At 41.9% G+C, this 26,777-nt stretch overlaps 1 protein-coding gene across 1 annotated transcript in view; it reads right to left on the bottom strand.

The window, feature by feature from the left end:
• LOC144693703 (SH2/SH3 adapter protein NCK1-like) overlaps nucleotides 1-25,923 on the bottom strand; it is a 219,903-nt gene extending 193,980 nt beyond the window's left edge. The window contains exon 1 of the mRNA XM_078563614.1: nucleotides 25,776-25,923. The gene's annotated coding sequence lies outside the window, so the exon portion shown is untranslated. The remainder of the gene's footprint in view (nucleotides 1-25,775) is intronic.
• Nucleotides 25,924-26,777: the final 854 nt, after the last annotated feature.

The raw sequence follows: 26,777 nt of genomic DNA, 5'->3' as shown, positions 1-26,777 counted from the left end.
TGCCTAGCGACAGTGGTCAAGACACAAAAAAAGAGTTCAGTGAGTGTCAGAGAGAGAGGGGACAGGGATTTTAAGCTCTCTGATAAGAAAGACTACAAGGCTATTGGGTGCAGTAGTTAACTGAATAATCAGTTATGGGACTCAGAAAAGTGATCAATTTAGCAGCGATGCTATTTGAAGACGGAATTTAGGGAATGCATTTGCTTGCTCTGCAGTTGAAAGAACAGTGGCTGGAATTTTGGGGGGGGATCTTCCGGTCCCGCTGATGTGAACGACGATTTCAATAGCTTGCCAGCCTCGTCGCAGGGGGGCTGGAAAATTCTGGCCAGTGAGTTTGGAGTGTGGTTTTTGGGTGTCTCAGGGAGAGATATGAGTTGGGTAAAATACATCAATTGAATGCTCAGGGATTCACTGGAAGAAAACCATTTGCCACTGTGGCAGGCCTGAGCGAGAAGCTTGTGTGTCAAACTACTGGTAACTCTTCATTGGTTTGTGTGTCTGTAAAGGTATTACTGGGGTAAAGGAATAGTGGGAATCTGAATAGTCTGCTTACGTTTATACTGAGACTTTCCCAAACTTTTTGTCTGGTGTAATATATTTATTAAACAAGAAAAATGAACTATTTTATTCCTTGTATTAAAAGTTCATCAGCAGACTGAATTTCTTCAGTAACTTTCCTCCAGTTTCTAAAAAAAAATTTAAAAAGTTAGGATCTATCAAGCCAGGTTTCAGGGACTTGTTCCAGTATTATCAGCTGGGATTGTAACAGTACTTCAAATTCTCCTTGTCAAACCAAATATGTACTTTTTAAACTTCTTCAGTCATTGAATATAGAACTTCTTTTTAAAAGATGCAGATGTCTTTGGGTTTTTCCATTACCAGCAAGTCAAACAAAGCTGTAATATCAATTTGAAACTACTGGGTTGACTGAACCAACAGTCCCCATCATTAAACCTGGGCACATGAAACAAATATGTATATTTCATTATGCTGGAACATCACATTCCTCCAGCAAGTCAGTCAAATGTTACAGAACACTTAACCTGAAAGATCTTTTGCAAATTGAAGGACAACTCCTACGTCTGCAATGCAAAGGATTTACAAAAAGCAATTTTTCTATTTCAATCAAACCACATAATTTAAAATAGTTTCAAGTAGATGATATCAAATTATGTAATACACCGAGAGCATTAGTGCTGAATCCAGGAGTCCATTTGGACTTGTATCTATTTTTCAAATATGAAAGAGAAGTGCAGGCAGCCTGGTGCTCATCACTGCATGCCTTCAGAGTGCCTTGTGGTACTACTGCAGATACTAATGACCAATGAGTTATAGGAGTTTCATGAAGCAATTCGAAGCAGTTTTCAAAACCAAAGCCTGAGAACGGCAACCTAACTAGAGGATTCAATTGACATCTTATTTATAACTCACTGCAGCAGCATCCATCTTTATGGATCATTTAACCTCTCATACTTTGAAGATGTGTATTTTTCTTCCTATTATGCAACCAAGTACAATGAGTGCCCCAATAAACAATGGAGGCTGGATCATTGAATTTATTCAAGGTTCAGTTAAGATAGATTTTTGATCAGGGGTTATGGGGTGGAGGGGGTAGACAGGAAAGTGGAGTCGAGGCCACGACCAGATCAGCCATGATCTTATCGAATGGTGGAGCAAGCTCAAAGGAGCAAATGATCTACTCCTGTTCCAATGCTCCAATGTCCTATAACTTAGTGAAACTTCATTGATTGAAAAACAATGCCTATGTTTGTACTTTTCTGAGCTGCTCTGGATCAGACAACTGGCATAGTGACAAAAAGGTTACACTGGCGTATTAGACTTTTTTTTTGAGTTAACCAGACCAGCAACCAATTCTTTGATTAGATGGAAATGCTACCTGACCAACGCTTCACCATCAGGTTAAATTTCATAACCTTACAACAGAACGGACTTCCACAGGAGACTTTTGCTTTTCAGAAAAGAGCCTAAAAAGTCAAATTATACACTTCCATTCTAATTTGAAAAACACCTACAAAATTCTTGTCTCTGCTGTTGTCAGTCATACTACATACTGTTCCAGTTCCACTGATCAGGTGACTGTCAGCTTGTCTAATTGGCCTTTCTTCACAAAATAGCAAGTGTCAGCAGCCAATTTGACTGTGCAGAGCATCCAGATTGAAAGGAAAGGCTGAAAGAGATGAATGTCCTGCTGCCTCGGTTGACGAACAATATTAAAATGAGAAGAGCAGAGTGATGGCACAGGCAACCTTCCCAACAATGTGCATTCTTCTGCCTCAACAACTATTTTTCTCAATGCAATTACTCCAATCAAGGTAAATATTCAATTGAAGCAGGTCATAAGATACACATTACAAATCTTTACATATAAGGATGCATAAAGGCAAAGTCCCTTCAGGTTTTCCCAGCATAAAGGCAATTATATATAAACATCTCCTTAGATTAACACTTTGATCATTCCAATAATGATGTCTACTTAAAACAGGCTGCCTTAAACAAAGAGTGCAGACTATAGAAGAAGAGTCATCTGGACTCGAAACGTAAACTCTGTCTTTCTCTCCACAGATGCTGTCAGACCTGCTGAGTTTTCCCAGCAATTTTTGTTTTTGTGTTAGTGCAGATTACAGCTTCTTTTCAGTCTGAACTGAATTTTCTAAGCCTGTGCATTCAGGTTTATAATAAATTGATAGAGCTCCACTATATTGGTTTCAAACTTGCTGATCTTTCCCTTCTCGGATCAGAAAATCAAAGTCATTCCAGTGTGTAGAACCTATAGATTTCCTTCCAAGGCTGGTATATCTGAACGATGAGCACAAGAATTATTAACAGGCATATAGTGTAAAGCAACTTACTCAAGAAAAATGACGAGAGAAGAAATAAAAACCTGAATGCAAGCACACTTGTTTAAAAAAAAGACAATCAAATCAGTTGACTGACCAGTAATAGTCAACATAAAATAGGAACAAAGAAACGAGAGTCATGAGTGAGAATCACAACAAAGGGATTGCAAAGTATCAATTTTCAGATCATACTTTGTAGGCCAGGAAATTATTGGTTTGGATGTTCATGAGATTGGAGACAGAATTATTAAAAGAATGATGGATATAAACACTGCACACCACAGAATGGCAAGAATATAGTCTTTGCACTACAAAATAATGAATGCTTACAACCATCTTCAAAAATAAATGTGGCATAGGAGTGATGTGCATCCTCATATCCTCCTCCTTTGTGGAAATTTATTCATTTCCCTACACATGATGCAGAGAACTGAAGACGTAAGCTTAACATTGCCTATTTTTCTTTAATAGAATATCATGATGCTGTTACCAAGTAGAAAGCAGCATATTTCATTACACCATAAATGAAGTACAGCAACATTACTGTTTCCAGGCTTTAGTCAGGCTTAACCTCAATTTTGGGATTCATCTTAAAGGGTCATTTTCAGTTCACTCACGAACTAGAAGGCTTGTGTACGTCGAACTAAACTGCAGAAAAATAGTGACCTTAGGATAGAATCCCAATCATCCAATTGTGGTCTATTTTGTAAAGAATTCCAAAGTCAAATTTAAGTAGAAAACCTGAGCTGGACATAAGATATTGCCCAGGAATACAGCTTTCAAATACACTCTGCATAACAGTTAATTTACCAAATTTCAATCAGTTTGTAGAGTTCTGGTTCTTTTTGTGTGTTTTGTTAAACAATTAGCTTCAGATACAAATATTCAACAGAGCAAGAATCAGCAAAGTGACAATCTGTATAAACCTATAACCAAATTATGCTCAAAGAGTGCATTCATACTATTTTTCACCCCTAAATTATTCCTTGAAAACACAGACTTCTTAGAGGTAAATTTCCACAACTACTAATAGCCCCATGGGATTTTTGCCCATGTGGTGATTCATGCCATGAAAGTCTGGACATTGTGTGTTTGAGTCTTTGCATGCTTTTTCACCCATCAGTAAAATGACAGCTAATCCTCCCCATATCCAATGTTCGTATGCATACATTTGCCAGCAGAAGTCGCTGGATAATATTCAGGAATGGGAAGCCAATGGATTCTTTTATCTCCCTGGCCCAGGGGGGGGTTGATGCCAACTGTAATACATAGACTGCCACCCAGCTGAAATCAAAGACTAAATGCAAACCTGGGTGCTTCTGTTTGATGTGCTAGATTGGACAGTACTTTTACCCAGAGTTCCAGGAGGAAAGCATTATTATATTACTAATTGATTACCATTATAGGGAAAAAGAAATTCTCAAGGGCAAATCTGCAAATGCTCTCAGATTAATCCACTGATGAGTTTTATTCTGAAGTACTCTTTTAAGCATGTCACATTGTTTTGAGAAAAAATGTTAATTCTGTTTTATACTATGTTGACAGGTACAGTGTGTGTAGACAGATAATTCACAATCCTATTGTGATCTCTTGCTGGGAGCAAGAATTCATCCGCACAGGAAATTCATGTACATAAGCTCACTCTGACCAAGTTGCACATTACAAAGAGTTGCTCTGCCACATCTTGAAAGAGGAAGACTAAACAACTGCTTGTTTGATTCAGTACTGATCCCTATTTCCTGTGCTACAGAAGTGATATTACAGCACTGAGGCAAGTACCTGCTGCCTGTTTTCTCCCAAACCACAAGACTCATTTCAGTCACCTTATAAAAACAAAAGGCTGAATGAGATCTGCCAAGATTCAAACAAGACTTCTGGCGCCAGATCCAACGCCAAACTGGCTGAGCTACCCGACCTTGATCCTTCTGAAAGTATAAATAAGCATATCTGACTTGTGCATACTATCAAATTTCACTCAAAATGTTTCAACATCTTCTGTAATTTTTTTTAACGAGTGGGACTTGCACTCCTGCTGTTGTACACTGCAGATTTTAATGTTGAACAATTCTAATCCACTGTACACACGATCATGCAATGGAGTCTGCAATTACATCAAAAAGCACCAGTGGAAAGGCACACAATAGCTCTCCAGTAGTACATTACCACGGCTTTCAATGCCAGCCCTCTCAGGGCAATTATATTACAATGCTCTCCTGGACAATCTCCCACCTTCCAACCTCTGTAAGCTTCAGCTCATCCTAAACTCTGCTGCACAAATCCTAATTCACACCAAATCCCATTCACCCATCACCCCTGTGCTTACTGACCTACATTGGCTTGTTGCTGGACCAGGAGCCAATTTTAAAATTCTCATCTTTGTTTGCAAACCCATAAACAGCCACCGCCTTTCCAGCCTCAGTACCCTTCTCCAGCCCTACAATTCTCCAAATATTGGTCTCAAGCGTATCCCAATTTTAATCACACCACCAATTTTAATCAGTGGCCTTCAAGTTGCACAGACCCAAACTCTGGAATTCCTACTCTAAACGCTGACCTCGAAGTTTCTTAAAACCCAACACTTGGGTCTATGCTTTTGGTAGCGTAATATGTCCTTATGTGGCTCAGTCAAATTTTGTTTGGTAACAATCCTGTGAAGGGCCTTTGGACCTTTTAATGGAATAAAACATCCCAATAAATGCCAGTGGTTTCTGCTTTACTGTGACACTAAGTGACAAGTTTAGAGAGCAGGGATACAAAATTCCTTGAAAGGCTCAGCATTTCTGGTTGTCGAACATAACATATATCACTATATGTTCCCAGCAGGCATAAGTCCCCTCACATGGACCAAGTGATAGAGACATCACTTAGATCTGTGACTCAAACAATAACATAATCCAGGAGGTGCCAGTGCTTTGAACTAGGATGGCTCCATCTGATTTTGTTTTTGTCCTTCTGGTGGAAGAGGGCATTTGTTATAATGAGGCCATGCTGAGCATACTGTCAGCAGGAGGCCACCATTTGCCCTGTTTTTCCCCAATGGTTCCTCTCCAGAGAGTGGAGTCACGACCATTAAAGTCCCCGGAAGAATGAACTTTTCTTCTCTTGGGATGGCAGTGAGAATTTCAACAAGATCAGAACAGAACTTTTCCTTAACATCTTCATCATTTTCAAGAAGCGAGGCATAAGCACAGTGACACATTGATTACTGTTGGGTTGTAGGTAAAATGTCATGAGCTTTTCATTTATACAATTGGGGCGTTTGGCAGTGCGTCCAAGATCCTATTTCGGATGGCAAAACCAAATCCACGGTACACAAGGGTCATCGTCAACCTTTCCTTTCCTGCAGGTGTATCCTCTGGCTTGTTCCTTCAGCTGCCCCTCCCAAGGAAGGCAGGTCTCACTGAGGGCAGCAAAGTCAATTTGGAAAGTTGACTTGATATGACTGCAGTTCTTCTTTCTGGATGGTCACTCTCTATCAGTGAGCGTTCTAACATTCCAAGTTGCAAAATTTAAGGTTTTCTTCCCTTGGCCTCAAAAACAGTGATCCCATAAGGTGTTGTACCCCAGCCAGGAGAAAGTGGGACAGCCTATTTTTAAGGCACCTTTTTAGCCCCTTGCCCATTTGGGGTGAGCAGTGGGTATCGTGAAGAAGACTGCTCAGAGAGAGATGGTGCTGCTCAAAGGCACCTCTGTCCCAATACAGGTATCCAACAACCTTAATGCATCTGTTGCCTGCATGCAGATTCTTGTCTAGGGACTCCCAGGTTCACAGCCCTGACCCATTGCCAATTCTCCATCATTACAGGACTTGGCAAATGGACCCTGGCAGAAGCTTAAACAAAAACAGAAAATGCTGGAAAAGCTCGGCAGGTCCAGCAGCATCTGTGGAGAGAGAAAGAGAGTTAACATTTCAAGTCCGTATGACCCTTCTTCAGAGCTGAAAAGAAGTGGAAATGTGATGAAATTTATACTGTTTAATTGGGGGCGTTAGGGCAGGTGGAGCTTGATAGAAGGCCAGCGATAGTTGGGGACAAAGGAGGAGTTGAAAGATGTCATGAACTAAAGGGCAAAGCGAGTGTTAATGGTAGTGGCTAGTGCTATAAAAAAAAGGTGCTGACAGTGGCATAAAGGTAAGAAAGCAGAATGTGATAACAGCAGAACAAGGGTAGCATTGTGTGAAAAATCATCATGGAACAAGTAACAGGTGGCCCTTTTGGAGATGGGGTGGGGGAAAAATGGATAGAAAATGGGATAGGAGGAGGATTAAAAAAAGGGGATAAAACCACAAATAAATGAAAGAAAATAAAATTAAAATAGATAAAAAAATAAAAATGAACGTAGAAAAAGGGTGTTTAAAAAAAAAAGGGGGGGGTGAGGGTGGAGGAGAGAGTTCATGGTCTGAAGTTGTTGAACTCAAAGTTAAGTGCAGAAGGCTGTATAGTGCCTAACTGGAAGCTGAGGTGCTTTTCCTCCATTTTGCATTGGGCTTCACTGGAACATTGCAGCAGGCCAAGGACAGACATGCGGGCACAAGAGCAGGTTGGTGTGTTGAAATGGCAAGTGACAGGAAGGTCTGGGTCATGCTTGCGGACAGACCGGAGGTGTTCCGCAAAGCGGTCACCCGATGATGTGGAGACCACCACATTGGGAGCAGCAAACGCAGCAGACCAAATTGAAGGAGGTGCATGTGAAGCACTGCTTCACCTGAAAGGAGCATTTGGGCCCTTAGTCGGCAAGGAGAAAGGAGGTAAAAGGGCAGGTGTTGCACCTTCTGTGATTACGTGGGAAGGGAATGAGGTGTTGGGGTGATCGAGGAGTGGGTGAGGGTGTCAAATAGCCCCTTCCCTGGTAGAAGCTTGTTTTGTTTGAGATGGGCACCTTGGGGCACTGCCATTGTCCACACAATTTGACGGGTTGGCTGTCAGGTTTCAGTGACGTGTCGAATAACAACGACCAGGACCACTTTGCTGCTGCAGCCTTCTTCCAACTTTACAGCCAGTGAGACGCATAGACTTCCTTTGCCTGTTCTGCTGTTGAGGACTTTTTGCACTGCACTTTGTCTGGCACCTTCCCCCCCCACCCCGGCACCCCCATACTGTGCCACCGTGGGTGGCCCTACCAGGAGTAAGAAGCTCCTGATGGCATCACTCAAGGGATCATCAGACCACACAAACCTCTCCACCACATCAAGATAATGATCCATGGAAGCATTGTTTGATCGGTGATGAACTGCCACCTAGCACCAAGACATCGCAAGGTCCAAAGGTCCAGGAGGAAGATGATCAATGTCTCAGCACTAAAGCAGCCTGACCGGAGAGAGGAATTCCAAACACAGATCACAACAAATCTGGAAAATTTTCACATGTTCAACTTAATTTCAGAACAGTGGGATCAAATAAAGTCAGCTGGACTAGAGTCCTGTATCCAAGACTAATAAAGGAAAGAATTCCATATGCCTTCTTAATCATCTGATCAACCTGTCCTGCTACCTTCAGGGGTCTGTGGACATTCACTTCAAGGTTTCTCATTTCCTTTACTTCTCAGTATCCTCCAATTTATTGTGTATTCCATTGCCTTGTTTGACCTCCCCAAATGCATCACCTCACACTTCTCTAAGTTGAATTCCATTTGCTACTTTTCTGCCCACCTGACCAGTCCATTGATATCTTCCTGCAGTAAACCGTTATCCTCCTCATTATCAACCAAGTGGCCAATTTTTGAGTTGTCTGCAAACTTCTTGTTCATTCCCCCTACATTTACATCCAGATCATTAATATATGCCACAAAAAGTAGGGAACCTAGTACTGAGCCCTGCACAACCCCACAGGAAACAGCCTTCCAGTCCCAAAAACACCTATCAACCATTACCCTATGTTTCCTGCACTGAACTAATTCTGTATCCAGCTTGCTACATTCCTGTGGATCCCATGGGCTTTTAATTTTTTTTATATAAACGAGTCTGCCGTGTGGGATCTTGTCAAAAAGCTTTGCTAAAATCCATGTAGACCACATCAACTGCACTACCCTCGTCAATCCTCCTTGTTACTTCCTCAAAAAGTTCAATCAAGTTAGTCAGACACAACCTTCCCGTAACAAATCAATGATTAATCCATGCTTTTCTAAGTGACAGTTTATCCTGTCCCTCGGAATTGATTCTAATAATTTGCCACTACTGAGGTCACACTGACTGGCCTGTAATTATTCTGTCTATCCCTCATTCCCTTTTTAAACAAAGGTACTACAGAAAGTAGACCTCAAATCCTCCTACATCTCACGTGCATCCAATAAGGATTGGAAAATGACGGTCAGATCCTATGCAATTTCCTCCCCGGTTTCCTTTAACAGCCTGGGGTACATTTCATCCACCTCTGGTGATTTATCCATGTAAGGACACTAACCCCCTCAATACTTCCTCCTTTCCCATGTTCATCACATCCAATACTTCACACTCCTCCTCCTTAACTACAATGTCTGCATCATCTTCCTCTTTTGTGAAGTATTCATTAACAATCATACTCGCATCTTCCTCCTCCACAAATAGGTTACCTTTTTGGTCTTTTATGGGCCCTGGTCTTTCCTTAGTTATCCTCTTACTCTTAATATATTGATAAAACATATTTGGGTTCACCTTGATTTTGCTCGCCAATATTCTTTCATGTCCTCCCTTTGCTCTCCTAGTTTCCTTTTTGATTTCACTACTCCACTTTCTATACTCCTTTCAGCTTTTTGTAGTAGATAAAAGGAAGAGAAAGGACAAGTGGTGGGAAGAGAAAGCCCAAGAGCTCCAACAGTATGCTGACCATCATTACATATGAAGCTTTTCTGAAGCCACCAGACCCATGAATAGACCAAGGTCAAATGGACAAAATCTCCTTCAATCACAGGATGGCATTTCTCTTCTTAAGGATGACAATGCCATTCGCCAATGCTGGAAAGAACATTTCCAGCAACTCAACAGTGCACCCATACAGTGGCAGCGGGTACTCCAGGCTATCTCCAAGTACCCAGTGGTAGAACCCATGGATGAACCATAATCGAGTTGCAACAATCAAATGATGCCTTCGGCCCGATGTTCCAACAGAAGCCTTCAAAGCTGATGGGCATTTGCTCACATTAAGGCTCCATCTGATGGATTTGGGAGAAAAAAAGAACTCCCCTCCTGACTTCAGAAATGAGACAGCTCTAACTATTTTCAAAACGGGAGATAAATCATGCTATGGAAACAATGGAGGTATTTTCTTCTTGTCCACAGCAGGGAAAATCTTGACACCCATTTTCCTGAATTTCCCACTTCCTGTGGCTGAGGAAATCCTCCCAGAGACACAGTGGGGCTTTAGACCTTCCAGAGGAACCTCTGAGATGGTCTTTGTTGCCAGGCAAATCCAAGAAAAATGTCAAGAACACTACCTGAAACTCTTTGTTGCATTCAATGACCGGATCAAAGCAGATGTCTCAGTAAATCGGGAGGCTGTGTCGATTGTGCTCCAGATGTCCAAGAAACTTCTTCACAATGATGCAACTGCTTCATAATGATATGACTGCAACTGCTTGAGTGGAAGATCTGAAACAGTCACCTTCAAAATCCAGATCAGTGTCAAGCAAGGCTGTATGATAGCCCCCATACTATTCATAATCTACTTGTATCACAGTATCTTTACCGTGAAGGAGGCCATTTGGTCCATCACTGCACTGACTCTCTGAAAGAGCATTCAACTTAGTCAAACTCCCCTGCCTTATCCCCACAACCTTGCACATTCTCTCTTTTCAGGTAGCAATCCAATTCCCTTTTGAATACTTCGATCAAACCTGCCTCCGCCACCCTTTCAGAAGTTTGTTCCAGACTCCAATCACTCTCTGGGTGAAAAAAAACTTTTCCTCACATCACATTTACTTCTTTTACCAATTATTTTGAATCTGTGCCCTCTAGTTCTTGGTGTTCTCTTGAGTGAGAACAGTTTCTCACTATCTACCCTGTGAATACTTACATATTTATAAAATATAAATATTTATATAAATATCTATATTTAAAATTTACCCTATTTACTTGACAGTGGCCCTTCACCTCAGATATTGACTACCCTGTGGTGTGACTATGAAATACCCCCTGAATGAATAACTCTTTAACCTCAAAATTAAACTGACCACCACAGACACATGATCTACAGTTTGCAGATGACTGCAGTGTCATTGCCCACTCTGCACCAGATTTGTAAGCCATGCTTGATCTTTCCAATTCTGCAGACAAGAGATTTAGCCAGTCCTTGAAAGTTGCCAAAACAAAACTTATATCAACCATACTTGGTCAGCCAAATATTCCCCCTCCCATATATGCTGAAGGAGGAACTCTGGAATAGGCTGAGCACTTCCCATATCTTAGCAGCCACCTCTCTCAAAAAGACCACCATTGACTAGGAGATCCAAAAATGGATCAGCTGTGCCAGCTCAGCCTTCTGCAAACTATGGCAGAGTGTTTAACAACAAAGACCTCCACAAGTCAACAAAATCCTAGTGTATAGAGCAGTTGCCATCACCACACTTCTGTATTGCAGTGAGAACTCCAGTTTGCCTCAGCCTCCATTTCAGTGATGTTGCAATCATATAAAAAAAAACTTATATTTAGAGAACATCCTAAACTGGACAAGAGGTTACTCATGTTTTTTGGGTTGTTCCAGGGAGTAATCGTTTAGCAACATAAGCAACTTTAGTTTCTCCTCAGTTTAAACTAATTATCAGCTTTAAGGGTTGCCAATTCTTCTTTGATAACAGGCCCTCCTATTGGCAACTATTAAATAACACTTACAATTAGTGTGAGCGGCCCTGCTCCTGATCACAATTCCTGCCAGAAGTTATCATTTATTGACATCGAGGTCAGAATGTCATTTGCCATTAAATAGCCTAAAACCATGTGCCTAGACGCATACGTGAATAATATCTAGTTGAGCAAAGCACCGGAGTTAGCCCAGCACCAGAAAACTGTGCACCCACAGGAATGAAAATGCTTAGGACAGGACAGGACCATAGATTGACAGAGTTTTAAAATAATAAATTAAAACAAACCACATGTTGATACTGATGCATCAACAGTCTACTACCAGTAGATGTATTTACAAAATAACCTAGTACTTTAATAAAATATTTATTTAAAACACAAGATCAAACAAGAACTCTACCAACCCTCTAAAAATAGCCTTGAACACGAGGAGTCAAAATAGTTAGATTTTCTTCTTGACATAGTTAACCTATTGCATGTTCGAATCAGACAGCAAACACAACAACTTAGGAGAAGTTGTGCTTTCATTAGCCTGTGCACCATTGCTGACCAGGTTGACAAACTCAACATTAGTCACCTATAATGGGTACAACCTCAGATGTCCACTAGATGTGGCTAGCTATTGGTTTATTTAACTAAGAAATATTAAATGTCACGAAAAAGAACATGCATCATCTTAATTACCTATTATACATTTAGCGGTTGGAAACTAAAATCCCCTTCATCTCACTACCTTTAAATAGAATGGGAAGAATGAATACAAATGCTGCTGTTGTGGGACTTCTTTCCCCCAGGACCAAAGTGGCAACTACTTATTAGGCATTTCTAGAGCTATAGTTTCAGTTGGCAGCAAATGAAGCCAAACCATCCCTAGAGGATTATAAAGAAATCAAGTTGTGAGTCACTTCAATTTTCCCCCACCCACATAGAAAACTGAAAGTTGACTGATCAGGCAGTGCCAACTATGATATCTAAAGTCTCCCCTGTTGCAAGACAGAAATAACTGAACTCTTCGCCATTATCAGGTCATCAGCCGAACATCAAATGCCAGAACTGACACATAGACACACATACAGGCACATCCCATGGGTAAAAATAGTGGTCGTTATAGTGGTTCTTCCAAAGAGGAAGAGTTCCAATGAGCCCAATCCTTCGGACAGAGGGTAACAGAAAAATCAGCCCGGGTTCAGCTTTTAATGGAAATCCAATGAACCTCTCTGAAAACTCAACACTGTGTGGAGTAAGAGTAGAATTTTGCTCAACAGTCATGTTTTTTTACTCTCTTGTTACATAACCACACCCTACCACCAAGAATTTAATTTGCACACTACACAGATTCACACAAAGAAAAGCCAAATAGTCAAGATACCAGAAGGCAGCCAGCATAATCTTCCAACAGAAGCAGAGAAGGGAGAAAACTGGGATTAGGAGGGGTGGCAAAAAAACCTGCAGTCAATATTTCTCACTTCAATAAGTGCAAAATAAAATTCATACAGTATTAAACTGCAGCACTATTTAATAAGAATGAGATCTCTTTCAAAGACTGTCATCCTATGCAGAGACGCAAACTGTTAACAGGACGAATGGCACAGTCAAGCCTAATGGCATTACAATAGCAGCTTTTACATTATCTGCATGACTGCTTCCGGCTGCTTTCCTCAAATCTGACCATAGTGTGTGTGCACACAAAGACAAGGTGATAACATCTATTCGCTCAAAGACATACTCGAGTGTTTCTCAGAGCAGTTATATTGCAAGACGGAAATACAATATAAGAGCATAAGAAATAGGAGCAGGAGTAGGCTATTTGGTCCCTTAAGCCAATGATTCATGGCTGATCTTACTGGAACCTTAACTCCACATTCCTGCTGCCCCCTCATAACCCTCGACTCCTATGTCAATCAAAAGTCTGTTGAGATCAGCCTTGAATATATTCATTCGCCCAGCCCCCACTGCTCGCTAGGGAAAATAATTTCAAACATTAACCACCCTCTGAAAGAAGACAAGGTACAGTCCTGAATTCACTGAAAGTAGGTTGTTTCCATCAAAGTGCACTATCTTACATTTAAAAAACTGAACACCATTTAATCAGTCATTATGTTAATCTGTTCTTTCTGTAATGCAGCGCAGTATGTATACGATCATATATTACAGTTATTAATAAACAAGAAACATACCTTTCAGGAAGAATTAAGTACTTGAAAATTTAAGTAGGTTCCAACTAGGGGAGATACTAGGAGCCGAATTTTGGTTCCCAATCTGGGTGGCTGAAGTCAGGACCCGCCTTGATAAAAAGTACCCCAAACTGCAAGATTTTCACTCCCGGGGTGCAGGGCTAGGACAGAGTTGGTCGGGCCCGCCAACCACGGCAGCAGAGTGTAGGTGGCCAGAGGAGTGGGCGAGTGCCAAGGCTGGCTGGTAAGAAGACCCACTTCAGTTCTCTGGGTTTTCATCCCAGTTGTTTTAGCTGCTAAGCCTTCCAGCCCTCACACACTCCCAATCACACCCCATGCCCCCTTATACCCACCCAATGGAGTCTCCATAGCCACTCACCCAGTATTCACCATGGGCAGACCTCAGGAGTCACGTGGAGATAAAAAATAATACATTTCTAACAATCCAAAACAGCTCTCACTCATATACACTTCATAATGGAAAAATACTCCCATTCATGAAACCCATTCAAATCTATTAAAGCTCATGGTTAATCTATTATAACAACAAAAACTTCTATTCGACCCCACATCAAAGACAGCCAGTCCTTTAATAGCCTCTTTAAATAGTCAATCAAACTGTGAACTCAGAAACCTCTGCTGAGATTATTGTAGCTTTCAAAACACAGTCAAGCATTCATAATGACATCATAACCACTCTTGGGAAATGTCAACAAAGACCTCTATTGAAACTGCAGGTACAGGTGGTAATTTTTTTTATATAACCAATGCCAGATAAGCTGTCAATATAAGCAGTGCAGCAGAGAGTTTTTTTTAATTCTCACTGACAGTTTAAGCCTGTTTTTTTCATGTTCAGAGAGGAATTTTTTTAAAAAAAACTTTGGAGCATGACACTTAAATAGACCTTATCTACTCTTCAAAAGCATTTACACCTACTCCAAACATTTGTGACTCCCACATTGGGGGTAAGGCCCTTGCAACTGCCAAAATGGGGCCTACTTGAACTCAGCACCAAATTTAAATGGTCCTGCTGAGTTCATGTTTCCCTCCTGCGTGAATCACATCCTGCCCACTTCATCCTGCCAACAAGAAATGGGATCTGTCAGAAAAGGGGCGGCGTCTCAGCATGGGATCCCGCCTGGCATTTTTAAAAGGTCTGGGGAGTCTGCCTGATGCCACAAAAATCCAGCCCGCAGTGTTGTCTCTTGCCTTCAAACAAATCATAACAGGTCACATTTACTATCTATGAATTTTATACAAAGCAACATCATTAAAGTTAATTGACCAGAAACTGAACTGGACCAGCCATATAAACACTGTGGCTACAAGAGCAGGTTAGAAACTGTGAACTCTGCAGCGAGTAACTCACCACCTGACTTCGCAATGCCTGACAACCATCTTCAATGCCCAAATCAGGAGCGTGATGGAATACTGTCCACTTGCCTCAACGAGTGCAGCGCTATTAACACTGAAGAAGCTCGACACCATCCAGAACAAAGCAGCCCACTTAAGTGGCACTCCATCCACCACCTCCACCACTGACACACAGTGGTAGCAGGGTGTACCATCTACAAGATGCATTGCAGCAGCTTACCAGGGCTCCTTCAACAGCACCTTCCAAACCTGCGATCTCTACCATCTAGAAGGACAAAGTCAGCAGATGAATGGGAACACTAACACCTACAAGTTCCCCTCAAAGCCACACACCATCCTGACTTGGAAATATATCACCATTCCTTCACTGTGGCTGGGTCAAAATCCTGGAACTCCCTCCCTAACAGCACTATGGGTGTACCAACATGGCATGGACTGCAGCAGTACAAGGGAGCAGCTTACCACCACCTTCCCCAGGGCAGTTAGGGATGGACAATAAAATCACTGGCTCAGGCAGCAATGCCCATGTCCCATTAAAGAATTTTAAAAATTACTTTATGGTCATTTAACAAAAAGTCACATTGACCTTTTTGTGACATGTATGGGCACTTGCATTCCTTTTTTATTTTCATTGGACATTCAATTTGCACTACAATTTGTTGAGTCGTGCGTATTATTTTTTTAAATTGTATACTGTATTTGTAACCTCATGCAGAGTGCAAACTAGCTGAGACAAAGCTCAGCCCCTGATCAAAGATCCATGCTTGCAACCCCCATCACATGACAAGCACAGGATCATAGCTAAAATGGCTCCTAGAATTGGGTCAGCATTTTCTACCAGTCCATGCATAGGCTGACATCTCAGCTCATTCATGCAGGCCAGCAACACAGGCAGGACACTAATCACACTGAAAAAAAAAATCATAAATGTCTGGACAAAGAGCACATGGATAAGATTCAACTGGTGCCTTTGCTAACTGCAGTCTTAATTACACAGATTTGTGTGTTGACATAAAAATGGCACCTATTGACCCTTTTGGGAATTCTATAAACATAGAGGGGGAAAAAAAGTTAATAGAAAGTGAGCCCTCTGATCTCTGTTCACATTAAAAATCATCTGCAAGAGGGTAGTTAAGTCAAGAGGCTCATGTGTCAGCATTACATTACATTCCTTTAAAAGACAGGGTGGTATTTAATGCCCTCACCTGAGGCAAGTTTGGAGGCGGTGCATTTAAAAAGACAGGACAGTGCTGGCTGGGGGCACTCACTGCCTTCCCGCCTCTGGCCCGATTAAATCTGGAGTAGGAAGGCTTATGGACAGCCTTCCCACCCCGCTGCCAATTGAGGTCCTTAACCGGCAATTAATGCCCACTTATGGGTCTCATCCCACCACCAGTGGTATTCAACGAGCAGCCTGTAGGGCAGTTGCCGCATGGGGAGCTCAAAAAGCAAACTTATGCTGGCTGGGGGTGGCGTGCAAATCCACCACTGGCAGCCACTCAGCACCTGTCTAAGAAGTTGGAGGGGAGGGAAAGGGAACTGCTAAGATCCATCCCCTAGGCTTACTGCTGACCCTCCTCCCCCTCAATCCCATCCCACCCTCACTCACTTGTGGTCTGGGTCGCTGGTGATCCTATGCCTCTCCCTTAATGCAATGCCAGCAGCAGCCACCCAGGCGGTGTTGCCTGCAACAGACAGTTGCCGGCCTCTGATTGACCGGCAGCTCTCGTGGGCAGGATTTCACTAGCTAGGTTCCTTAATCCCGGGGAATGCCCACCGCCACTCACTGAGAGGTACTTAATACCTGCAGGTGTTCCCCAAAGGAGGATACACAGAGCTCTCCAGCCAGCAGACAAGACCCCCATCAGCTGCATAAAATACTGACCTGTCAGCTTGACTCAGTTCATGGTACTGGCACCTCACTTAAAAGGTTGTGGGCTCCGGCCCAATGCAAATTTGAGTAGATAATCTGGACTGAATTCAATGCCTTACTGAGGGAGCACTGCATTAATGAAGACGTAAAACTAAGGCAATGGCTGCCAGTCTATATGAATACAAAAGAGATTTCAAATATTTATAATAATGGAAGCTCTCAGTGGCCAGATTAACAGCCCTCCCTAAACCAACAAATCAGATTACTCCCAAAATTTCACCTGAAACATCAAATGTCTGACATCTGTTTCTCCAAAGATGCTGTCTGATCTGAACATTTTCAGCTTTTATTGTTTTTGCTATTCCGTTTTATCTTTTGGAGGTGACTGTGGAAAAGAATTATCTGCTGCATTTCTTATAACACTCCAAAAGTGCTTCATTGGCTGTAAAAGCATTTTGGGACACCAGGCTCATGAAAGACGCTAAATAAGTTCAAGTCATTTTTTTAATGTTTAACAAGGGCTACACTTCATAAAAACAAAATCACCAGCTGCAAAACATTTCAGGATGCTCCAAGGGCATAATGCCCCACATAAATGAAAGTTTTCTATTACGGGCCTGAGACCAGTAGTATAACTGCAGTTAAATTTGCAATAGCAAGTCATTAGCATGATGAATATTTTTTGATATTCGTTAAGAAAATTTCATTCCATCCCATTTTGCTTTACTGACTTCATTTCACCTGGTTCAGATGGGGTGCATCCTGGGTTATTGAAGGAAGTCAGGATGAAGATTGCAGAGCTATAGGCTACAAGGTTCTAATTCTTCTTGGCTATGTGACTGATGCCAGAGGACCAGAGGAATGCCAATGACACACCCTCTACTCAAAAAAGAGGGGGAGAATAAATCCAGTAACTACAGGTCAGTCAGGTGAACGTCAGTGGGGTCTGGGGGGAGGGGGGAGCTTTGAAACTATAATCTGGGACAAAATTAATTGGCATTTGTTAAAGGAAATGAAAAATCAGAACAAATCTGTTAAAGGCAAATTGTGTTCGACTAACTTGATCGCGCTCTTTCATGTGTAAATGGAGAACAGTCGATAAGGGCAATGCAGATGGACCTTCAAAAGGCATTTCACAGAGTACCACATAATAGACTTGTTATCAAAATTTAGGACTAAAGTAGCAACATATTTATAACACTGGCTAAGGAAGAAAAAAATTACATTTAGAAAGGACCTTTTCTGATCTCATACGAAGGTATGAAATAGGAGCAGGAGTAGGTCATTCGAGCCCTCGAGCCGGGTCCGCCATTCAATAAAACCATGGCTGATCTGTTTGTGTTTTGAATTCCACATTCCCATCTACCCCCAATTCCCTTGTCTAACAAGAATCTATACACCTCTGCCTTAAAAATGTTCAGTGACCCCGCTTCCACTGCTTTCTGAGGCAGTGTGTTCCAAAGAAAAATTTCTCCACATCTGTCCTAAAAGGGTGACCCCTAATTTTAAAAGAGTGTCCCCCAGTTCTGGACTCGCCCACAAGAGGAAACATCATTTCCATGTCCAGCTTGTCAAGGCCATTCAGGATCTTATTTACTTCAATCAAGTCACCCCTCACTCTTCTAAACTCCAGTGGAAACAAGCCCAGCCTGTCCAACCTTTCCTCGTGAAACAACCCGCTCAGTCCAGGTATCAATCTAAACTGAACTGCCTCCAATGAATTTACATCCTTCCTTAAATAAGGAGACCAAAACTGCACACAGTATTTAAGATGCATAAGTGAAGCATAACACCCTTACTTTTATGTTCAATTCCTCTCAAGGATAACATTCCATTAGCCTTCCTGATTGCATGCTGTACCTGCATATTAACTTTTTGTGACTCATGCACGACAACACCTAGATCCCTGTGCACCTCAGAATTCTGCAGTCGTTCTCCATATAAGTAATACTCTGCTTTTTTATTCTTCCTGCCAAATTGAACAACTTCACATTTTCCCACAATATACTCCATCTACCAGATTCTGCCCTCTCACTCAACTTATCTCTATCTGTCTGCAAACTCATGTCTTCTTCACAACATACTTTCCTAACTATCTTTGTCATCAGCAATTTAGCTACCATGACTTCGCTCCCCTCATCTAAGTCATTACTGTAAATTGCTTTACAACAATTAAGTACCTTAGATATGCAATCACTGTTGTAATGTAGGAGCCACAGCAGCCAACTTGTACACAGTAAACTCCCACAGACATCAATGTGATGCTGACCAGATAAATGGCTTTTAAGTGCTGTTGATTGTGAAGTAAACATTGATCATGACACCAAGAATACCTCCCCTGCTCTTCTGTGAAATAGTGCCGTAGGGTCCTTTGCATCCTCCTGAGAGCGCTGATGGGGCCTCAGTTTAACATCTTATCCAAGACAGACTTCAACAATGAAACACTCCTTCGGCACCACAGCGTAGTGTCAGCCTAAATTTTTGTGTTCAAGTATCAAGAGTGGGACTGGAAACCACAACCTTCTGAATCAGAGGCGAGAGTGCTCCCAACTGAGACAGCAAACAGACAGTAGTGGAGAACTTTGTTTTTCGGACTAGAGGGAAGTGGTGTTCCCCAGGGGTCGGTATTGTGACTGTTTTTTTAAAATGCATGATCTTGTGTATATATGGCATAATTTCAAAGCTTGCAGATACAACAAAACATAAGTGTAGTAAACAATGAGGAGAATAGAACCAGGCTTCAAGGAGGACACACACACACACTTGTGAAATGGTAAAAGAATTGACATGGCAGATGAAATTCAATGCAGAGGGGTATGAAGTGATGAATTTTGTTCAGTAAGAGGCAACATGAATTAAAGGTTGCAATTTTAAAAAGGAGTGCAGGAACAGAGACACCTGGGGTATATGTACACAAATCTTTGAGAAGTTTGTTAAAAAAAGCATACAGGGCCCTAAACTGTATTAGTAGAGGCACAGAATACAAAAGCAAGAAAGATATGCTGAGCATTCATAAACAAAACCTGTTTCGGCCTCAGTTGGGAGTATTGTACTTGATTCTGGGCACCACACTTTTGGAACAATGACAAGGCCTTGAGAGGGTGCAAAGGAAATGTACTAGAATGGTAACAGGATGAGGGACTTCAGTTAAGTAAAGAGACTGGAGAAGCTGGGATCGTTCTCCTTAGCACAAAGAATGTCAGAGAACTTTGGTAGAGGTGTTCAAAAATCATAAATGGGTTTGATGGCATAAATAAGGAAAAACCGTTTCCAGTGGCAGAAGGGTAAGTAATCAAAGGGCACAGATTTTAGGTAGTTGGCAATTGAGCCAGAAGTGTCATGATGAAACATTTTTTTTTTAAAAAAAAGTTGTTGTGATCCGGAATGCACTGCTTGAAAGGGCGCAGAAGCAGATCTAATAGTGACATTCAAAATAAATGGATAAAACTTGAAGGGAAAAAAAAATTATAGGGGCGATGGGGAAAGCACAGGAATGCGGTTAATTATGTACCTCTAACAAAGCCAGCACAGGCACAATGGGACAAATTGCTTCCTTCTGTCCTGTATCATTCTACAAATGTTATGATTTGCACTTGGCTCTGGGTTTCTTTTGTCAAAAACTGACCACAGCAGTTAAGGCCTCTCTGCCCTCATCAATTAATTTTGGTTGGCAGCTATATGGGATACAGCTGAACTAAAGCTTGGTAGAAAAATATCATGCAAATACTGTACATGTACGCAGTAAGTAAACAAAACAAAACATTTTGCTTCGAGCTTTCATCAGCCATCTCTCATGCAGCAATGAAGATTGGCAAGAGGTTAAAGGTGAGTAATTGGGATGTGACAGCCCTTGTTCTTCTTCCCATTATCTCTGAAAGTGAATTACAGCAGTAACAAAAAAAAAAATTAAATAGATCAGGTAGATGAGCTAAATGTGGGTGAGCACCTTGGGAGTAGTGTTCAGAATGTGATATGGTTCGAGATCCAATTAGAGAGGGAAAAATCAGTATCAATACCAAAAAAAACACCAAATGGAATTATGACAGATTTTTGAAAGATATGAAGGTGAAAGATGAAACTCTCACAATTCACACAATAATTATTTCACACAAAATAAATTCCCTTTTTTAAGAAAACTACAAAAGGTACAGAATATGTATATTCCATTAATAAAGATAGAAACCACTAGTAGTTTTAGGATGCCACTAATAAAGAGGCTAAAAAAAAAGTAAAATTGTGGTGAGGGCATATGAGCATCTTAAGGATAATAATAACGAAAGAAAACTAAAAGGAGAATACAAGAAAAGAAGTTAAGAGAGGTACTAGGAAAAGCAGAGCAAGTACTGGGGAAAAAAATCACAAACTGTTAAACAGAACAGCAAAGTATTTTAAAAAGATATCAATAAAATGAGAATCATTAAAAGCAAGATGGAAGCTTTGACAAGAAAGGATTGGTTCCATTTTCAGATTATAACCCAAAAAAGTACAGGTGTATTTAGTAAGTGCTTTCCATCAGTCTCCACTGAGGAGAATACTGGAGAGATTAATCTGGAACAAGCCGAGAACAAGATGAGCAATATTTTGATGGATAAAATTAGATACCGGGTCACGCCAAGCGAAGACAATGACAGGATGTGTCATAGGATGCCAAAGAAGGAATTTGCAGAAGGCTTAGAAATTATATCCACACTCAATAAAGGTCAGGAATATGTACCAGAGGACTGGAAAGTAACCAATGCGGCACCCATTTTTAAAAAGGGAAAATGTGAAAGGGAGAAATTAGCAAGTTCCTAAATAAGGAGTTACAACACTGACACCTACCCTACAACATAGAAAATCACCCAAGTACATTGTGTCCACAAAAAAGCAGGACAAATCCAAACCAGCCAGTCACCACCCCATCAGCCTCAGCAAAGCGAAGGAAGGTATTGTCACCGGTGCTATCAAGTGGCACTTGGACAGCAGTAGCCTGCTCAATGACACTCAGTTTGGTTTGTGCCAGGGCTACTCAACTCCAGACCTCATTACAGACTTGGTCCAAACTTGGACAGAAGAGTTGAATGCAAGAGGATACCACGAGAGTCATTACCCTTGACGTCAAGGCAGCATTTAATCAAGTGTGGCATCAAAGAGCCCTGGCAAAACTGAAGTCAATGGGAATCAAGGGAAAACTCTCCGCTGACTGGAATCATACTTAACACAAAGGAAGTGGTTGTGGTTTTTGGAGGTCAATCATCTCAGTCCCAGGACATCACTGCAGGAGTTCCTCAGGGTAGTGTCCTAGGCCCAACCATCTTCAGCTGCTTCATCAATCACTTTTCCACTATCATAAGGTCAAAAGTGAGGATGTTGGCTGATGATTGCACAATGTTCAGTACCATTTATGACTTCGCAGAGACCAAAACAGTCATACACAGCAAGACCTGGACAACATTTAGATTGGGCTGAAAAGTAAAAAGTAAAGTTCACACCACACAGGTGCCAGGCAATGACCATCTCCAAGAAGAGAGAACATCACCATCTCTCCTTGGCATTCAATGGCATTACCATTGCTGAATTCAACACTATCAACATCCTGGGGGTTATGTTTGACCAGACATTGATCTGGATCAGCCATATAAATGCTGTGGCTACAAGAGCGGGTCAGAGTGGGGGGAATTCTGCAAAAAGTAACTCACCTTCTGACTCCCCAAAGCCTGTCCACCATGTACAACGCTCAAGCCAGGAGTGTGATGGAATACTCTCTACTTGCCTGAATTACTGCAGCTGCAACAACACTTAACGAGCTCAACACCATCCAGGACAAAGCAGCTCGCTTGATCGGTGCCCCATCCGCCAACTTAAACATTCACTACCTCCACCATGCATAGAGGCAGTAATGTGTACCACACAAAATGTACTACAGCAAATCTTCAAGGTTCCTTCAACAGCACCTTCCAAACCCATGACAAGGACCGCAGATGCATGGAGTTATCACCACTTGCATGTTCCCCTCCAAGCCACACACTATATCACCATTCCTTCACTGTTGCTGAATCAAAATCCTGGAACTCCCTTCCTAACAGCACTTTGGGTGTACCTGCGCCAGACAAACTGCTGCGGCTCAAGAAGACAGTTCACCACTACCTTCCCAAGGTCACTTAGGGATGCGCCAACCAATGCTAGCCTTGCCAGTGACACTCACAGCCCATGTCTGAATAAAAACTAATTTCAGAAGGGATGATCATACTTAATAAACCTCAGGCTTCCTGAAGGAAAATGGTAGTTAGGGATTAGGGAATTTCAGCAGATAAACCAGGGTATGAAATTAGGGGGTGGGTAGCAAACCTAAATTAAAGGTTGCTCAGAAGAGAGATAACAGAGTAGGAGTTAAGGGCATTTTTGCCAGAGTGGTTAGAAGTGGGTGGTGACATCCTTTTGGGTTCAGTTCTGGGGCTACTTCTCTTCACTTTTGGATACATGCCAAGAGGAAGAGAGGTCTAAATTCGCAGGTGATACCAAAACAGGGTGCATTATTAATTTTTTTTAAGACAAAAAGAAAAATGCAAAGGGATGGGAGATGGGCTAAAAAGTGTCAGATGCCATTCAATGTCAGTGTGAGATAATGCAGTTGAGTTAGAGAAAGCAACAGTAATGATGTAAATGGAGGCATGCTCAGTTCTGTGAAAGGGCCGGGGGATACAGGTTCACTATGCATTAAAGGCAGCAGCCACATCGATTAGATGAGAAACTAAGAGAATTCTAGGTTTTATCTCAACATTTTTAAGTATAAAAGAAATTTGGAACAGAGCAGGAGAAATTTCTTTACAATTGTGAGACTGTGGAATTCATTTTCAGCATGAGTGGATACAGCAGGGATTACATTCATGATTAAATTGGATAGATGAATAAAGGAAAAGGCATTGAAGTGATACGTGAACAGAGTGTGATGGAATACTTTCCACTTGCTTGGATGAGTGCAGCTCCAACAACACTCAAAATGATCAAGACAAAACAACCTTTTTGATTGGCATCCCATCCACCACTTTAAACATTCATTCCCTCCACCACTGGTACACAGTGGCAGTGGTACGAATCATCTACAAGATGTACTACAGCAACTAGCTGAGGGTTCTTCAACAGCACCTTCCAAAGCAGAAACCTCAATCATCTAAACGAACAGGGGCAGATGCATGGGAACACCACCATCTGCAAGTCTGCCTCTAAGCCACACATCATACTGGCTTGTGACGATATCACCGTTCCTTCACTGTTACTGTGTCAAAATCCTGGAACTCCCTTCATAACAGCACTGCGAGTGTATCTAGCCCACGTAGGCTGCAGTGGTTCAAGAAGGCAACTCACCACAACTTTCTCAAAGCCAATTAGGGGTGGCTATCAATGCTGGCAAAGCCAGCAATGCTCACATCCCAAGGATGAATAAAATAAAAGTGATTTCAAACTATTTGTTCATGGGAATAGTAAATGCCTACACTGGCCAGATGGCCTCATTCCAAGCTATGCTTAATTTTCTAAATTTGGCAGTAGCATGAACATATGGATTTGAATGAAGATTCCATTAAGTCCCAGATCTATTCATAGATCAAGAATCTAGAAGCACATCAAGGGACTCATACAGTTCACAAGAACCATAAGCCAACAACGTGAAAGGGAGGGGGAAAGGAACAGAAAAAATAGCGTATAAGAAAGAAAGTGCAATTATCTAGCGCCTTTCACCGCATGACCACCTTAAGCGCCTTACAGCCAATTGACTTTTTGTTCTTTTGTGATAAACAGGGAGCAGACTCCCAAACGGTATTGGGGAAAGTAAACGTCTTACACGATAATACATCCGTGTTTAACGCTGGAATTAAATGATCTTATTAATAAAGCTAACAGCCATCCATTACTAACTGCCTCCAATTCAAGTAATGGGGAGGAGGGGACAAGCTCACACTATAAAAATCCATTCCTATCATCCAGAAAAAAACTTTAAAAAGGGAGCGCATAGTTTCGGCACTACAGTTGACAAATTAAGCATGCGATAGATCGATCGATCGTCGAATTCAGTAAAGCCGCTTTTTGGACAAAATCGATTTTCCTTCCATTACTTGGGCACTTAAAACAAAAAGTTATGTTTTCAAAGCAATTCCATCGCCGATGATCATTCCACCCTGAAGCCAAAACTCTCAATTCAGTAAAACGATGTTCAGGTTCTTAGAAGGAAGTATGTGTTTCCTGCAGATGTTGAAGTTTTCGAAAAATAAAATAATGTTAGGCTACCCTAAGTCGGGAGAACAAAAGGTTCGCGTTGAATGCGACAGTATCCAGAGGGAGTTAGCGGCTGGACTTGCTTTGAACGCCGAGAAGGACAACCTGGTAAGACGCAGTTTGCATCGATGAGGCATCGAGAAAGTTTTTTTTTCCCCTTTTTTGCTGGGTGCAGTATTAATTGACTTCATATATCTAAACTTTCTCCCTCTCCAAATACTAAAAACATCCAAGGATGGGTGGGTGTACAAAATGGGACCTAGTCCTTCCCCGCCCCCAACCCCAAAAAAAAAATCCCCAATCCCTGAGAGCGCCCGTCTCCTGCCGGCAACCAGCAGCTTTCCCCTCAGTCTCTCCCGCCAACAGCCGATCGCAGGCTGGTAGCGTTAACTAACTGCAGCGATTGGTCTTCACTTCCATCCACTCTCTACTTCTCACGTTTCATATTTATATATCCAACAAAAAAGAGGACTTACCTGAGGAATAGACTACAGTCCGGAAAAGTTGGTGCTAATCCCAACAGAATTGTATCCACAGGCGATCAAGCCAATAACGAAGTGATCCTTTTTTCCCCCTCTCTCCAGTTAAAACTCTCCGTTCGCCACCCTGAGCCGTGCGAGTCTCACTGCGCATGAGTGTTTCTCAGGCACCAAATTTTACTCAGGGAAGTCCCGCCTTCACACCGTTGTGATTGGTTTCTTTCACCCTTTTGTCTTTTCCTATTGGCTACCTGTGGTGTCGATCATCAGGTTCGCTGGTCCGGACTTGCTACATAATTGTAACAAAGTGCCGGCTACAATGGATCAGCCTCTGGCATCATCTGCTGGCTTAGCTCTGCTCCCTCTCTCTCTCTCTCTCTCGGCGCAAATTTGCTCCTGTTCAAAGGCATGATGCTTTATTGACCTCCTTCTTGTTGATTCTCCCATTTTTTTTAGGTTGGATGGGGAAAGTTGTAACGTTGCAGTGACGTCATTGTGATAATCATCCGCAATCGCGGAAGGCAAAAAGAGAGAAAACACAGTGCGTGACATTGCCCAGGAACATTGTTACAAAACAGAGGAAAATCCTTCTCTATCTTCATACAATGGGTTGTTAAGACGTTCTGTATACTTGCAGCATTTGTTCTGTTTCCAAGGGGGAAAGGGAGGAAATTAGAAATTGGCGACCCATTTCACTGTTGAATGTGGACTATAAGATTCTGTCCAAGGTCATCGCCAACCGGGTCAAATCCGCTCTGGAATTGGTGATTCACCCTGACCAGACCTGCTCTGTGCCAGGCAGGAAGATCTCTGACAGCCTGGCGCTGCTCAGGGATACGATTGCCTATGTACAGGACAGGGGTGTGGATACCTGCCTCATCAGCTTGGATCAGGAGAAGGCCTTTGACAGAATATCGCACACCTACATGGGGGATGTGCTCTCCAAAATGGGGTTTGGGGAGGGAATTCGAAATTGGATCCAACTGCTCTACACTAACA

Source organism: Cetorhinus maximus, chromosome 19 (assembly GCF_964194155.1).
Source record: "Cetorhinus maximus chromosome 19, sCetMax3.hap1.1, whole genome shotgun sequence".
NCBI lineage: Eukaryota > Metazoa > Chordata > Chondrichthyes > Lamniformes > Cetorhinidae > Cetorhinus > Cetorhinus maximus.
Note: the sequence above shows the minus strand (reverse complement) of the source record. Positions and strands in the feature narration are given on the sequence as shown.